This window comes from Triticum dicoccoides, chromosome 1B (genome assembly GCF_002162155.2).
Source record: "Triticum dicoccoides isolate Atlit2015 ecotype Zavitan chromosome 1B, WEW_v2.0, whole genome shotgun sequence".
NCBI lineage: Eukaryota > Viridiplantae > Streptophyta > Magnoliopsida > Poales > Poaceae > Triticum > Triticum dicoccoides.
The window spans coordinates 600,304,768-600,319,833 of NC_041381.1; the positions used below are offsets into that span (position 1 = coordinate 600,304,768).

At 42.8% G+C, this 15,066-nt stretch overlaps 1 pseudogene; it reads right to left on the bottom strand.

Annotated features, from left to right (window-relative positions):
- Positions 1–4,185: 4,185 nt before the first annotated feature.
- Positions 4,186–15,066, bottom strand: part of LOC119309749 — a 14,535-nt pseudogene continuing 3,654 nt past the window's right edge.

Genomic DNA, 15,066 nt, shown 5'->3' on the forward strand with positions numbered 1-15,066 from the left:
ATGATGCGGCCGGAAGGTTTTGTCAATCCTAAGAATGCTGACAAGGTATGCAAGCTCCAGCGCTCCATCTATGGGCTGGTGCAAGCATCTCAGAGTTGGAACATTCACTTTGATGAAGTGATCCAAGCGTTTGGGTTTATACAGACTTATGGAGAAGCCGGTATTTACACGAAAGTGAGTGGGAGCTCTATAGCATTTCTCATATTATATGTGGATGACATACTGTTGATGGGAAATGATATAGAAATTTTGGAAAGCATAAATGCCTATTTGAATAAGCATTTTTCAATGAAGGACCTTGGAGAAGCTGCTTACATATTGGGCATCAAGATCTATACTGAGATAGATCAAGACATCTCATTGGTCTTTCACAAAGCACATACCTTGACAAGATATTGAAGACGTTCAATACGGATCAGTCCAAGAAGGGGTTCTTCCCTATATTGCGAGGTGTGAGATTGAGCGCAGCTCAATGCCTGACCTCGGCAGAAGAAAGAGAAAAGATGAGTGTGATCCCCTATGCCTCCTCCATAGGCTCTATTATGTACGCCATGCTATGTACCAGACCTAATGTGAACCTTGCCATAAGTTTGGTAGGGAGGTAGCAAAGTGATCCCGGAATGGAACACTAGACAATAGTCAAGAATATCCTGCAGTACCTGAGAAGGACTAAGGATATGTTTCTCGTTTATGGAGGTGCCGAGGGGCTTGTCGTAAAGGGTTACGTCGATGCTAGCTTTGACACATATCTGGATGACTCCAAGTCACAAACCGGATATGTGTATATTTTTAATGGTGGGCAGTCAGCTAGTGCAGTTGCAAGAAAAGCATCATGGCGGGATCTACATGTAAAGCGGAGTACATAGCTGCTTTGGAAGCAGCGCAGGAAGGAGTCTTGATGAAGGAGTTTATCACCGACCTAGGAGTGATTCCCAGTGCGTTGGGCCCGATGACTCTCTTCTGTGACAACATTGGAGCTATTGCCATTGCCAAAGAGCCCAGGTTTCACAAGAAGACCAAGCACATCAAGCACCGCTTCAACTCCATTCGTGAATATATTCAAGATGGAGACATAGATATTTGTAAAGTACATAGGGATCTGAATGTCGTAGATCCGTTGACTAAACCTCTTCCATGAGCAAAACATGATCAGCACCAGAACTCTATGGGTGTTCGATTCATCACAATGTAACTAGATTATTGACTCTAGTGCAAGTGGGAGACTATTGGAAATATGCCCTAGAGGCAATAATAAAATGGTTATTATTATATTTCATTGTTCACGATAATTTTCTATTGTTCATGCTATAATTGTATTAAACGGAAACCGTAATACATGTGTTAATACATAGACCACAACATGTCCCTACTGAGCATCTAGTTGACTAGCTCGTTGATCAATAGATGGTTGTGGTTTCCTAACCGTGAACATTGGATGTCGTTGATAAAGGGATCACATCATTAGGAAAATGATGTGATGGAGAAGACCCAATCCTAAGCATAGCACACGATCGTGTAGTTCCTTTGCTAGAGCTTTTCTAATGTCAAGTATCATTTCCTTAGACCATGAGTTTGTGCAACTCCCAGATGCCGTAGGAATGCTTTTGGTGAATCAAACGTCACAACGTAACTGGGTGACCATAAAAGTGCACTATGGGTATCTCCGAAAGTGTTTGTTGGGTTGGCACAAATCGAGACAGGGATTTGTCACTCCGTATGACGGAGAGGTATCTCTGGGCCCACTATGTAATTCATCATCATAATGAGCTCAATGTAACTAAGGATTTAGTCACGGGATCATGTATTACAGAACGAGTAAAGAGACTTTCCGGTGACGAGATTGAACAAGGTATGGGGATACCGACGATCGAATCTCGGGCAAGTAACATACCGATGGACAAAGGGAATTGTATACGGGATTAATTGAATCCCTGACACCGTGGTTCATCCGATGAGATCATCGTGCAACATGTGGGATCCAATATGGGTATCCAAATCCCACTATTGGGTATTGGCCAGAGAGGTGTCTCGGTCATGTCTGCATGTTTCCCGAACCCGTAGGGTCTACACACTTAAGGTTCGGTGACGCTAGAGTTGTAATGGGAATTGAATGTGGTTACTGAAAGTTGTTCAGAGTCCCGGATGAGATCCTGGACGTCACGAGGAGTTACAGAATGGTTAGGACGTGAATATTTATATAAGGGAAGTCCAGTTTCAGTCACTGGTAAGGTTCTGGGGGTTATCGGTATTGTACCGGGACAACTGGAAGGGTTCCGGGGGTCCACCGGGGTGGGCCACCTGCCCCGGGGGACCAAATGGGCTGAATATGGGTCGGAACCAGCCCTTTATTGGGATGGTGCTCCCGCCAAGGGGCCCAAGGCGCCTAGGGTTAAAACCCTAGGAGTGGGGGCGCCCCCCACCAACTTGGGGGGGCAAGCACCCTCCTTGGCCCCCACCCTCTAGATGCACCTAGGCGGCCGAAACCCTCTCCCCTTCACCCTATAAATAGAGGGGTGTGGGAGGGCATTCGCACCTTAGCCCCTGGCGCAGCCTTCCCTCCCTCCTACACCTCCTCCTCCTCCTCCGTTGAGCTTGGCGAAGCTCTGCTGGAGAACCACGAGCTCCACCACCACACCGTCATGTTGCCGGAGTTCTCCCTCAACTTCTCCTCTCCCCTGGCTGGATCAAGAAGGAGGATACGTCCCCGGGCTTTACGTGTGTTGAACATGGAGGCACCGCCCTTTCAGCGCTAGATCGGATCTTTCGCGATTTGAATCGCCGCGAGTACGACTCCATTGACTACGTTCCTTGCAACGCTTCCGCTTAGCGATCTTGAAGGGTATGAAGATGCTCTCTCTCTCTCTCTCTATGTCTGTTTCTCTCTTGTTGCTAGCATCTCCTAGATTGATCTTGGTGACACGTAGGATTTTTTTTGAATTATTACTACGTTACCCAACAAATCATAGACATGAAGAAACCCCTTCATTCAATGACCGATAGCGAAACCGTGGACGTCCATATCGATCCCTATGATTACAGGAATGACATTCCAGTGAAACTTTTTTTATGATGTGATGTTCCCTTTGCTTCACGATACTTTACAAAACCTGAGGTGAGATATATTGGTACCCTCTTGAGTCATACACATGCTCACTATACCGGTCTCCTCGTTACCAATTTTGTTCTTCTTTCTCATTCTCATGTTCCGGCATCCCCGTGACGAAGTCACCTATGTCTGGCCAGATGATGATGGATGCATTCACACCGAGAGGGCCCTAAGAATATCTCTTCATCTTCGGAGGAACAAATTCCACTCTCGAGCTATCGTGCCCCTTGTCAAACTTTCCAATGAATCTGTAAGTTGTCGTCATGATCACCAAGTTACTAATGACCTTTAAGCAACCCCAAAGCTCATCATACGATAAGAAGTGACTATGATACTCTCATCGTCTAAGGAATTAAAATCACAAGTTAACACTGTGTGTTATAACAATTGACTTACGATAATATTATCTCAAAGTATAACAAACAAGTTTGGGCCGATTCAGTATGATCGTTCTTCTAACATCATACTCTCAATGTTGTTGTGAGACTATCGTTACACTTAACGATACCTCAACATATGGAAAACATGATCGCCAACAACACTTGAGCTATTCTTAGAGGCGGGACTAGGAATCTTATTTTACTGTTTATTGTTCTACATGTGCATATGAGTTTTCCACTGAATCGCATATTGCAAGATCACAACAGTTATAGCATAGAATATAAACTCTAAATTATGAACACGAATATGTAATAATACAATATTATTGCCTCTAGGGCATACTTCCAATATAAATCTTGATGGTACGCGTTTGTTATGTCCTTCATTTGTCATGCCATGTTGTTATATGCCAGCTCTTGGGGTCTCGTTGTGTTTAGTTTCTTCCTATGCATATGCAGGGAAATTAGGAGAGCGGGATCACATAGATGAGCTACCAGCAAGCGCATCTCAGTGCGTCGGGTAGTGGTGCCCTCCCACATGTCGATGTGGCACGCCCACTTCATGAACTGCATCGGTGTTGGCGTATTCGTCGAGCCCGTCCATGTGGAGTGTGTTCACGAGGGGCAGGGTATTCTTGGAGTATGAAATTCATACAGGATTCATGTCTTTTGTGAGCAGGCTAACAATTTTGACTTACCACAGTGGGGTATTGTAATGTAGTCTTATTAGCTGAGAAGCTCACACCCCTCTTGGGAACACAACACCCCAAGGTATAAATTAGTACGAAGCACACATACTAGGAGTCTAGGACTCCAACAAAACATGCCTCACCAATCTAGTATCAAATGTTCATGGGTAAACCTCGATGATCGATCTCACACCTAGAATGGGCATGATTTTGTAGTCGTTGAATCCAGCCTCAAAGATTATCTTCTTCCACTCCTGCTCATCTCGCTTGACGCCGTTGATGAACATGATGAAAAGGTCAAACATGACTTGTGTCTCTTTGTGCTTCAGGTCCTACGGTCCTGCACCAACCACTATGTCGACAATTATCACCTTCCCTCCCGCATCTTTTGGCGCGATGGCTTTCTTGCAATTTTTTAGTATCTTGATGCAGTCCTCGTCACCCCAATCATGCATGACCCACTGAAATAGTTGAAGGCGGTGATGAACATTAATTCACAACATGCTAACTTTATAGCTATATCTTCCCCCAAATAGGACATTGTGATTGTAGACTCTAATGGAGCACTTTAGCTATATGTAAGTCGCTTGAAAATTGATTTTGTGTAAGTCGTATTGTTGGCCTTTGATTTTTGCTCCTTTTTTTCCTGCATTGGTTTGGGCTAGCTGACTGACCACATATTTAGGTCAGTCAATTCAATAACGGGCTGAAGCTCATTACCTTTGCGACCTAGCCCTCCCCTCCCTCCCTTTGTTCTTTTCTATTTTTCCTATTTTTATTTTTTCCTTCTATTTTTTTCTTTATTATTATTTGGTTTTTGTGTGGTTATTCTTGGGATGTTGGGCGAGTGCAAATGTATACGCACAAAATATATGTGAAAATGCACATTATATGATTATTCTGTGCATACTACAAAAAAAGTAATTTCACTGTAAAGTTGTGTCCAAGTTTTGTTTTTCCATTTTTTTGTTCTTAAAAAGTAATACCAATGCCGCTAGTCCATTGTTTCTTATAAATCTTCATTGTTTTGATTTTCGTTCTAGTTATTATCTTTCTTCTTTATGGGTAATACCAATGCCATTAATTCCTTCCTTATTAGAAAACTTCTTTTTGCGAAAATTCGACTATTATATACTTATTCTTACATATTTTAAAAAAGCACAAAATTGTGTATATTGTGTGCAAAAAAATTCTTTTTTTTTCAATTTTTTTTCATTTTCTTTCTTCATAAAGGGTAACACCAATGCTAGTAATTAAATTTTTTTAGAAAAACTTATTGGTCCAATTTTGTTTTAGTTTTTTAAAGGGTAATACCAATGTCACTAATTCAATTTTTTTCTTAGAATTTTTTTTTCAATTTTTTTTCATTTTATTTATTATGTAATGGTAATATCAATGCTGCTAATTCATTTCTTCTAGAATTATTTCTTCATTTTGCAAAAAAACCGCACTATTATATGCTTATTCTTGCATATTTGGAAACATCGCAACTTTTGTGTATATTCTATGCAAATTTTGTCACTGTTTTTTTATTTTTTATTTTTTTTCTTATTAAATAGTAATACAAATGTCACTAATTCATGCTTCCTTAGAAAAGCTCATCATTTGATTTTATACTAAATCAGCGACAATTAATATGGATCAAAGGGAGTAGTTATTATTTCATTTTCTTTTTTCTTAAAGGGTAATACCAGAACCACTAATTGTTTATTTCCAATATCGTCATTTTGAGTTTTTATTTCATTTTTATTCTTCTTCAGAGGTAGTACCAAAACCACTAATTCATTCTTTCCTAGAAAACTCGTTACTTTGCTTTTGTTTTAGTTTTATTCATGTTATTTCTTATTAAAAGGTAATACCAATGCCACTAATTCATTCCTTCTTAGAAAACTTTCTTGTTTTTTGATGAAATCCCACTATTGTATGTTTATCAATGCATATTTCAAAAAAGGCAGTTATGTGTATATTGTCTGCAAATTGTCATGTTTGTTATATTTTTTCATTTTCTTTTTTCTCAAAGTGTAATGCAAATGCCACTAATTCATTCTTCCTTAAAGAACCTCATTGTTTTGATTTTGATTTAGGTTTTATTTCAGTTCTTCTTAAATAGTAATACCAAAGCCACTAACTCATTCTGTCTTAAAAAACTTCATTATTTTGATTTTTAGTCTTATTTTGTTTTCTTCTTCTTTAATGGTAATATCAATGCCACTAATTCATTTCTTCTTAGGATACTTCCCCCTTTTGTGAAAATTTCTCTATTATATGCTTATTCTTTTATATTATAAAGAAATCACAATTTATGTGTAAATTGTGTCCAAATTTGGCCCTTTTTGTTTTAGTTTATTTTTATTTTCTTTCGTCTTGAAGGGTTAGTTTTGTATTTGCTTTTATTTTTTTTATTTTTTCACTGGGTATTGCATGCATGTGCTTGGGGTACTCCTATATATCCATCACGAAAGCCCTAGCCGTGGGTTTTTTTCCCTTGCAAAAAAAGGTGGACTAATGACAATGCACGTGGGATCCTTCCATACATGACATGAGAAGTACTCCCTCAGTTTCTTTTTAGTCTGCATATAAGATTTGGTCAAAGTTAATCTTTGTTAACTTTGACTAAATTTATAGAAAAAACTATCAAGATTCATAATATGAAATCAATATTATTAGATGCATCATGAAATTATTTTTCATACTATATAGTTTTAGTACTGTAGATGTTGACATTTTTCCTTACAAAGTTGGTCACACTTTATAAAGTGTGACTTTGACTACATCTTATATGCAGATAAAAAGAAACGAGTGAGTACTAGCAAACATGCACTACATGTCGTATTCTGCAAGTAACAAACATGCACTGCATTCCAGCTCCATACTGATGCTTATGCTTTTTTCCCATTAAATGCTTATATGCTTTTTTGTCGTTGCATAGTAGGACCAGTGGTAAAATAATAGATGTAAGAAACATGGTGAGTAGTTGGCTGATTTTTGAGTTGTGTGTTATCTCTTTTTTTATATGAGCTACATGGATGGGGATGTGTTGCATTTGTCCTCCACATACGTACATACTCCCTCCGTTCCTAAATATATGTCTTTGAAGAGATTCCACTAAGTGGACTACATACGGAGCAAAATGAATGAATCTAAACTTAAAATGCATCTATATACATCCGTATGCGGTTTATGTTGGAAATATGCCCTAGAGGCAATAATAAAGTGATTATCATTATATTTCCTTGTTCATGATAATTGTCTATTATTCATGCTATAATTGTGTTATCCGGAAATCGTAATACATGTCTGAATAAATAAGACCACAACATGTCCCTAGTAAGCCTCTAGTTTACTAGCTCGTTGATCAACAGATAGTCATGGTTTCCTGACTATGGACATTGGATGTCGTTGATAACGGGATCACATCATTAGGAGAATGATGTGATGGACAAGACCCAATCCTAAGCATAGCACAAGATCGTGTAGTTCGTTTGCTAGAGCTTTTCCAATGTCAAGTATCATTTCCTTAGACCATGAGATCATGTAACTCCTGGATACTGTAGGAGTGCTTTGGGTGTACCAAACGTCACAACGTAACTGCGTGACTATAAAGGTATACTACGAGTATCCCCGAAAGTATCTATTGGGTTAACACGGATCGAGACTGGGATTTGTCACTCCGTATGACAGAGAGGTATCTTTGGGCCCACTCGGTAATGCATCATCATAATGAGCTCAATGTGACCAAGTGTTTGGTCACAGGATCATGCATTACAGTACGAGTAAAGTGACTTGCCGGTAACGAGATTGAACGATGTATTGGGATACTGACGATCGAATCTCGGGCAAGTGACGTACTGATTGACAAAGGGAATTGTATACGGGGTTACTCGAATCCTCGACATCGTGGTTCATCCGATGAGATAATCGTGGAACATGTGGGAGCCAACATGGGTATCCAGATCCTGCTGTTGGTTATTGGCCGGAGAGTTGTCTCAGTCATGTCTGCGTGATTCCTGAACCCATAGGGTCTGCACACTTAAGGTTCGGTGAGGCTAGGGTTGTAGAGATATTAGTATGCGGAAACCCGAAAGTTGTTCGGAGTCTCGGATGAGATCCCGGACGTCACGAGGAGTTCCGTAATGGTCCGGAGGTAAAGAATTCTATATAGGAAGTCCAGTTTCGGCCACCGTGAAAGTTTCGGGGTCACCGGTATTGTACCGGGACCACCGGAAGGGTCCCGGGGGTCCACCAGATGGGGCCACCTATCCCGGAGGGCCACGTGGGCTGAAAGGGGAAAGGAACCAGCCCCTGGTGGGCTGGTGTGCCCCCCCTTGGGCCTCCCCTGCGCCTAGGGTTGGAAGCCATGGGGTGGGTGGGGCGCCCCACTTGACTTGAGGGGCAAGTTCCCCCCCCCCCCTAGGCCGCCGCCCCCCCTTGGAGATGGGATCTCCAGGGCCGGCGCACCCCCTAGGCCCCCTATATAAATAGGGGGGAGGGAGGGCAGCCACACCCTAGTCCCTGGCGCCTCCCTCTCCCCCCGTACCACCTCTCCCTCTCGCTGAGCTTGGCGAAGCCCTGCCGAGATCACCGCTGCTTCCACCACCACGCCGTCGTGCTGCTGGATCTCCATCAACCTCTCCTTCGCCCTTGCTGGATCAAGAAGTAGGAGACGTCTTCCCCAACCATACGTGTGTTGAACGCGGAGGTGCTGCCCGTTCAGCACTAGGATCATCGGTGATTTGGATCACGACGAGTATGACTCCCTCAACCCCGTTCTCTTGAATGCTTCCGCTCGTAATCTACAAAGGTTGTGATGAATGATATATATGTGATGTATGAGATCATGTTCTTGTAATAGGTATCACGACATGCATGTCAATGAGTATGACAACCGGCAGGAGCCATAGGAGTTTTCTTAATTATTGTATGACCTGCGTGTCAATGATTAAACGCCATGTAATTACTTTACTTTATTGCTAAACCGTTAGCCATAGTAGTAGAAGTAATAGTTAGCGAGCAACTTCATGGAGACACGATGATGGAGATCATGATGATGGAGATCATGGTGTCATGCTGGTGACGAAGATGATCATGGAGCCTCGAAGATGGAGATCAAAGGAGCTATATGATATTGGCCATATCATGTCACTATTTGATTGCATGTGATGTTTATCATGTTTTTGCATCTTATTTGCTCAGAACGACGGTAGTAAATAAGATGATCCCTCATAATAATTTCAAGAAAGTGTTCCCCCTAACTGTGCGCCGTTGCGAAAGTTCATTGTTTCGAAGCACCATGTGATGATCTGGTGTGATAGATTCCAACGTCTACATACAACGGGTGTAAGACAGATTTACGCATGCAAAACACTTCGGTTAACTTGACGAGCCTAGCATGTACAGACATGGCCTCGGAACACAAGAGACCGAAAGGTCGAACATGAGTCGTATGGAAGATACGATCAACATGAAGATGTTCACCGATGATGACTAGTCCGTCTCATGTGATGATCAGACACGGCCTAGTTGACTCGGATCATGTATCACTTAGATGACTAGAGGGATGTCTGATCTGAGTGGGAGTTCATTAAATAATTTGATTAGATGAACTTAATTATCATGAACTTAGTCTTAAAACCTTTGCAAAAATGTCTTGTAGATCAAATGGCCAACGCTCATGTCAACCTCAACTTCAACGTGTTCCTAGAGAAAACCAAGCTGAAAGATGATGGCAGCAACTATTCGGACTAGGTCCGGAACCTGAGGATCATACTCATAGCTGCCAAGAAAGCATATGTCCTAGAAGGACCGCTAGGTGAAGCACCCATCCCAGAGAACCAAGACGTTATGAACGCTTGGCAGTCACGTGCTGATGATTTCTCCCTCGTTCAGTGCGGCATGCTTTACAGCTTAGAACCAGGGCTCCAAAAGCGTTTTGAGCAACAGGGAGCATAGGAGATGTTCGAAGAGCTGAAAATGGTTTTCCAAACTCATGCCCGGGTTGAGAGATATGAAGTCTCCAACAAGTTCTATAGTTGTAAGATGGAGGAAAATGGTTCTGTTAGTGAGCACATACTCAAAATGTCTGGGTTGCACAACCGCTTGTCCCAGCTGGACATTAACCTCCTGGACGAGGCGGTCTTTGACAGAATCCTTCAGTTGCTCCCAGCTAGCTACAAGAGCTTTGTGATGAACTACAATATGCAGGGGATGGTGAAAACTATTCCTGATGTATTTTCAATGCTGAAATCAGCAGAGGTGGAAATCAAAAAGGAGCATCAAGTGTTGATGGTCAATAAAATCACTAGTTTCAAGAAAGGCAAGGGTAAGAAGAACTTCAAGAAGGACGGCAAGGGAGTTGCCGCGCCCGGTAAGCTAGTTACCGAGAAGAAGCCAAAGAATGGACCCAAGCCTGAGACTGAGTGCTTTTATTGCAAAGGGAAGGGTCACTGGAAGCGGAACTGCCCCAAATACTTAGCGGACAAGAAGGCCGGCAACACTAAAGGTATATGTGATATACATGTAATTGATGTGTACCTTACCAGTACTCGTAGTAGCTCCTGGGTATTTGATACCGGTGCGGTTGCTCATATTTGTAACTCAAAGAAGGAGCTGCGGAATAAGCGGAGACTGGCGAAGGACGAGGTGATGATGCGTGTCGGGAATGGTTCCATGGTCGATGTGATCGCCGTCGGCACGCTACCTCTACATTTACCTACGGGGTTAGTTTTAAACCTCAATAATTGTTATTTAGTGTCAGCTTTGAGCATGAACATTGTATCTGGATCTCGTTTAATACAAGATGGCTACTCATTTAAATCCGAGAATAATGGTTGTTCTATTTATATGAGAGATATGTTTTATGGTCATGCCCCGCTGGTCAATGGTTTATTCTTAATGAATCTCGAACGTGATGTTACACATATTCATAGTGTGAATACCAAAAGATGTAAGATTGATAATGATAGTCCCACATATCTGGGGCACTGCCTCCTTGGTCACATTGGTGTCAAACGCATGAAGAAGCTCCATACAGATGGACTTTTGGAGTCCCTTGATTTTGAATCATTTGACACATGCGAACCATGCCTCATGAGTAAAATGACCAAGACCCCGTTCTCCGGAATAGTGGAGCGAGCAACCAACTTATTGGAAATTATACATACTGATGTGTGCGGTCCAATGAGCGTTGAGGCTCGCGGAGGCTATCATTATGTTCTCACCCTCACTGATGACTTGAGTAGATATGGGTATGTCTACTTGATGGAACACAAGTCTAAGACCTTTGAAAAGTTCAAGGAATTTCAGAATTAGGTAGAGAATCAACGTGACCGAAAAATAAAGTTCTTATGATCAGATCATGGAGGAGAATATTTAAGTCATGAATTTGATACGCACTTAAGGAAATGTGGAATCGTTTCACAACTCACGCCGCCTGGAACACCTCAGCGTAACGGCGTGTCCGAATGTCGTAATCGCACTTTATTGGATATGGTGCGATCTATGATGTTTCTTACCGATTTACCGCTATCATTTTGGGGATACGCTTTAGAGACAGCTACATTCACTTTAAATAGGGCACCATCTAAATCCGTTGAGACGACACCGTATGAAATATGGTTTGGGAAGAAACCTAAGCTGACGTTTCTAAAAGTTTGGGGATGCGATGCTTATGTCAAGAAACTTCAACCTGAAAAGCTCGAACCCAAGTTGGAAAAATGCGTCTTCATAGGATACCTTGAGGAAATCATTGGGTATACCTTCTACCTCAGATCCGAAGGCAAGATCTTTGTTGCCAAGAACGGGTCCTTTCTGGAGAAAGAGTTTCTCTCAAAAGAAGTAAGTGGGAGGAAAGTGGAACTTGATGAAGTACTACCTCTTGAACCGGTAAGTAGTGCAGCTCAGGAAGATGTTCCTGTGGTGCCTACACCGACTGGAGAGGAAATTAATGATGATGATCAAGGTACTTTGGATCAAGTTTCTACTGAACTTCGTAGGTCCACAAGGACACGTTCCACACCAGAGTGGTATGGCAACCCTGTCCTGGAAATCATGTTGTTAGACAACGGTGAACCGTCGAACTATGAAGAAGCAATGGCAGGCCCAGATTCCAACAAATGGCTTGAAGCCATGCAATCCGAGATAGCATCCATGCCTGAAAACAAAGTGTGGACTTTGACAGACTTGCCCCACGATCGGCGAGCGATAGAGAACAAATGGATCTTTAAGAAGAAGACGGACGCGGATGGTAATGTTACCATCTATAAAGCTCGACTTGTCGCTAAGGGTTATCGGCATGTTCAAGGGGTTGACTACGATGAGACTTTCTCTCCCGTGGCGAAGCTGAAGTCTGTCCGAATCATGTTAGCAATTGCCGCATACTATGATTATGAGATATGGCAAATGGGCGTCAAAACGGCATTCCTTAATGGCTATCTTAAGGAAGAACTGTATATGATGGAGCCGGAAGGTTTTGTCGATCCTGAGAATGCTAACAAGGTATGCAAGCTCCAGCGATCCATTTACGGGCTGGTGCAAGCATCTCGGAGTTGGAACATTTGCTTTGATGAGATGATCAAAGCGTCTGGGTTTATGCAGACTTATGGAGAAGCCTGCGTTTACAAGAAAGTGAGTGGGAGCTCTGTAGCATTTCTCATAATATATGTGGATGACATACTTTTGATGGGAAATGATTTAGAACTTTTGGACAGCATTAAGGCCTACTTGAATAAGTGTTTTTCAATGAAGGACCTTGGAGAAGCTGCTTACATATTAGGCATCAAGATCTATAGAGATAGATCGAGACGCCTCATAGGTCTTTCACAAAGCACATACCTTGATAAGATATTGAAGAAGTTCAACATGGATCAGTCCAAGAAGGGGTTCTTGCCTGTGTTGCAATGTGTGAAATTGAGCTCGGCTCAATGTCCGACCACGGCAGAATATAGAGAAAAGATGAGTGTCCTCCCCTATGCCTCAACCATAGGCTCTATCATGTATGCCATGCTGTGTACCAGACCTGATGTAAACCTTGCCGTAAGTTTGGTAGGAAGGTACCAAAGTAATCCCGGCATGGAACACTGGACAGCGGTCAAGAATATCTTGAAGTACCTGAAAAGGACTAAGGATATGTTTCTCGTTTATGGAGGTGACGAAGGGCTCGTCGTAAATGGTTACGTCGACGCTAGCTTCGACATAGATGTGGATGACTCTAAGTCACAAACTGGATACGTGTATATTTTGAATGGAGGGGTAGTAAGCTGGTGCAGTTGCAAGCAGAGCGTCGTGGCGGGATCTACATGTGAAGCGGAGTACATGGCAGCCTCGGAGGCAGCGCATGAAGCAATCTAGATGAAGGATTTCATCACCGACCTAGGAGTCATACCCAATGCATCGGGGCCAATCACCCTCTTCTGTGACAACACTGGAGCTATTGCCCTTGCCAAGGAGCCCAGGTTTCACAAGAATACAAGGCACATGAAGCGTCGCTTCAACTCCATTCATGAAAATGTTCAAGATGGAGACATAGATATTTGCAAAGTGCATACGGATCTGAATGTCGCGGATCCATTGACTAAACCTCTTCCGCGAGCAAAACATGATCAACACCAGAACTCTATGGGTGTTCGATTCATCACAATGTAACTAGATTATTGACTCTAGTGCAAGTGGGAGACTGTTGGAAATATGCCCTAGAGGCAATAATAAAGTGATTATTATTATATTTCCTTGTTCATGATAATTGTCTATTATTCATGCTATAATTGTGTTATCCGGAAATCGTAATACATGTGTGAATAAATAAGACCACAACACGTCCCTAGTAAGCCTCTAGTTGACTAGCTTATTGATCAACAGATAGTCATGGTTTCCTGACTATGGACATTGGATGTCGTTGATAACGGGATCACATCATTAGGAGAATGATGTGATGGACAAGACCCAATCCTAAGCATAGCACAAGATCATGTAGTTCGTTTGCTAGAGCTTTTCCAATGTCAAGTATCATTTCCTTAGACCATGAGATCGTGTAACTCCCGGATACCGTAGCAGTGCTTTGGGTGTACCAAACGTCACAACGTAACTGGGTGACTATAAAGGTATACTACGGGTATCCCCGAAAGTATCTGTTGGGTTGACACGGATCGAGACTGGGATTTGTCACTCCGTATGACGGAGAGGTATCTCTGGGCCCACTCGGTAATGCATCATCATAATGAGCTCAATGTGACCAAGTGTTTGGTCATGGGATCATGCATTACAGTATGAGTAAAGTGACTTGCCAGTAACGAGATTGAACGAGGTATTGGGATACTGACGATCGAATTTCGGGCAAGTAACGTACCGATTGACAAAGGGAATTCTATACGGGGTTACTCGAATCCTCGACATCGTGGTTCATCCAATGAGATCATTGTGGAACATGTAGGAGCCAACATGGGTATCCAGATCCTGCTGTTGGTTATTGGCCGGAGAGCTGTCTCGGTCATGTCTGCGTGATTCCCGAACCTGTAGGGTCTACACACGTAAGGATCGGTGACGCTAGGGTTGTAGAGATATTAGTAAGCGGAAACCCGAAAGTTGTTCAAAGTCCCTGATGAGATCCCGGACGTCACGAGGAGTTCCGGAATGGTCCGGAGGTAAAGAATTCTATATAGGAAGTCCAGTTTCGGCCACCGGGAAAGTTTTGGGGGTCATCGGTATTGTACCGGGACCACCGGAAGGGTCCCGGGGGTCCACCGGGTGGGGCCACCTATCCTGGAGGGCCACTTGGGCTGAAAGGGGAAAGGAACGAGCCCCTGGTGGGCTGGTGCGCCCCCCCTTGGGCCTCCCCTGTGCCTAGGGTTGGAAACCCTAGGGGTGGGGGGCGCCCCACTTGACTTGGGGGCAATTTCCC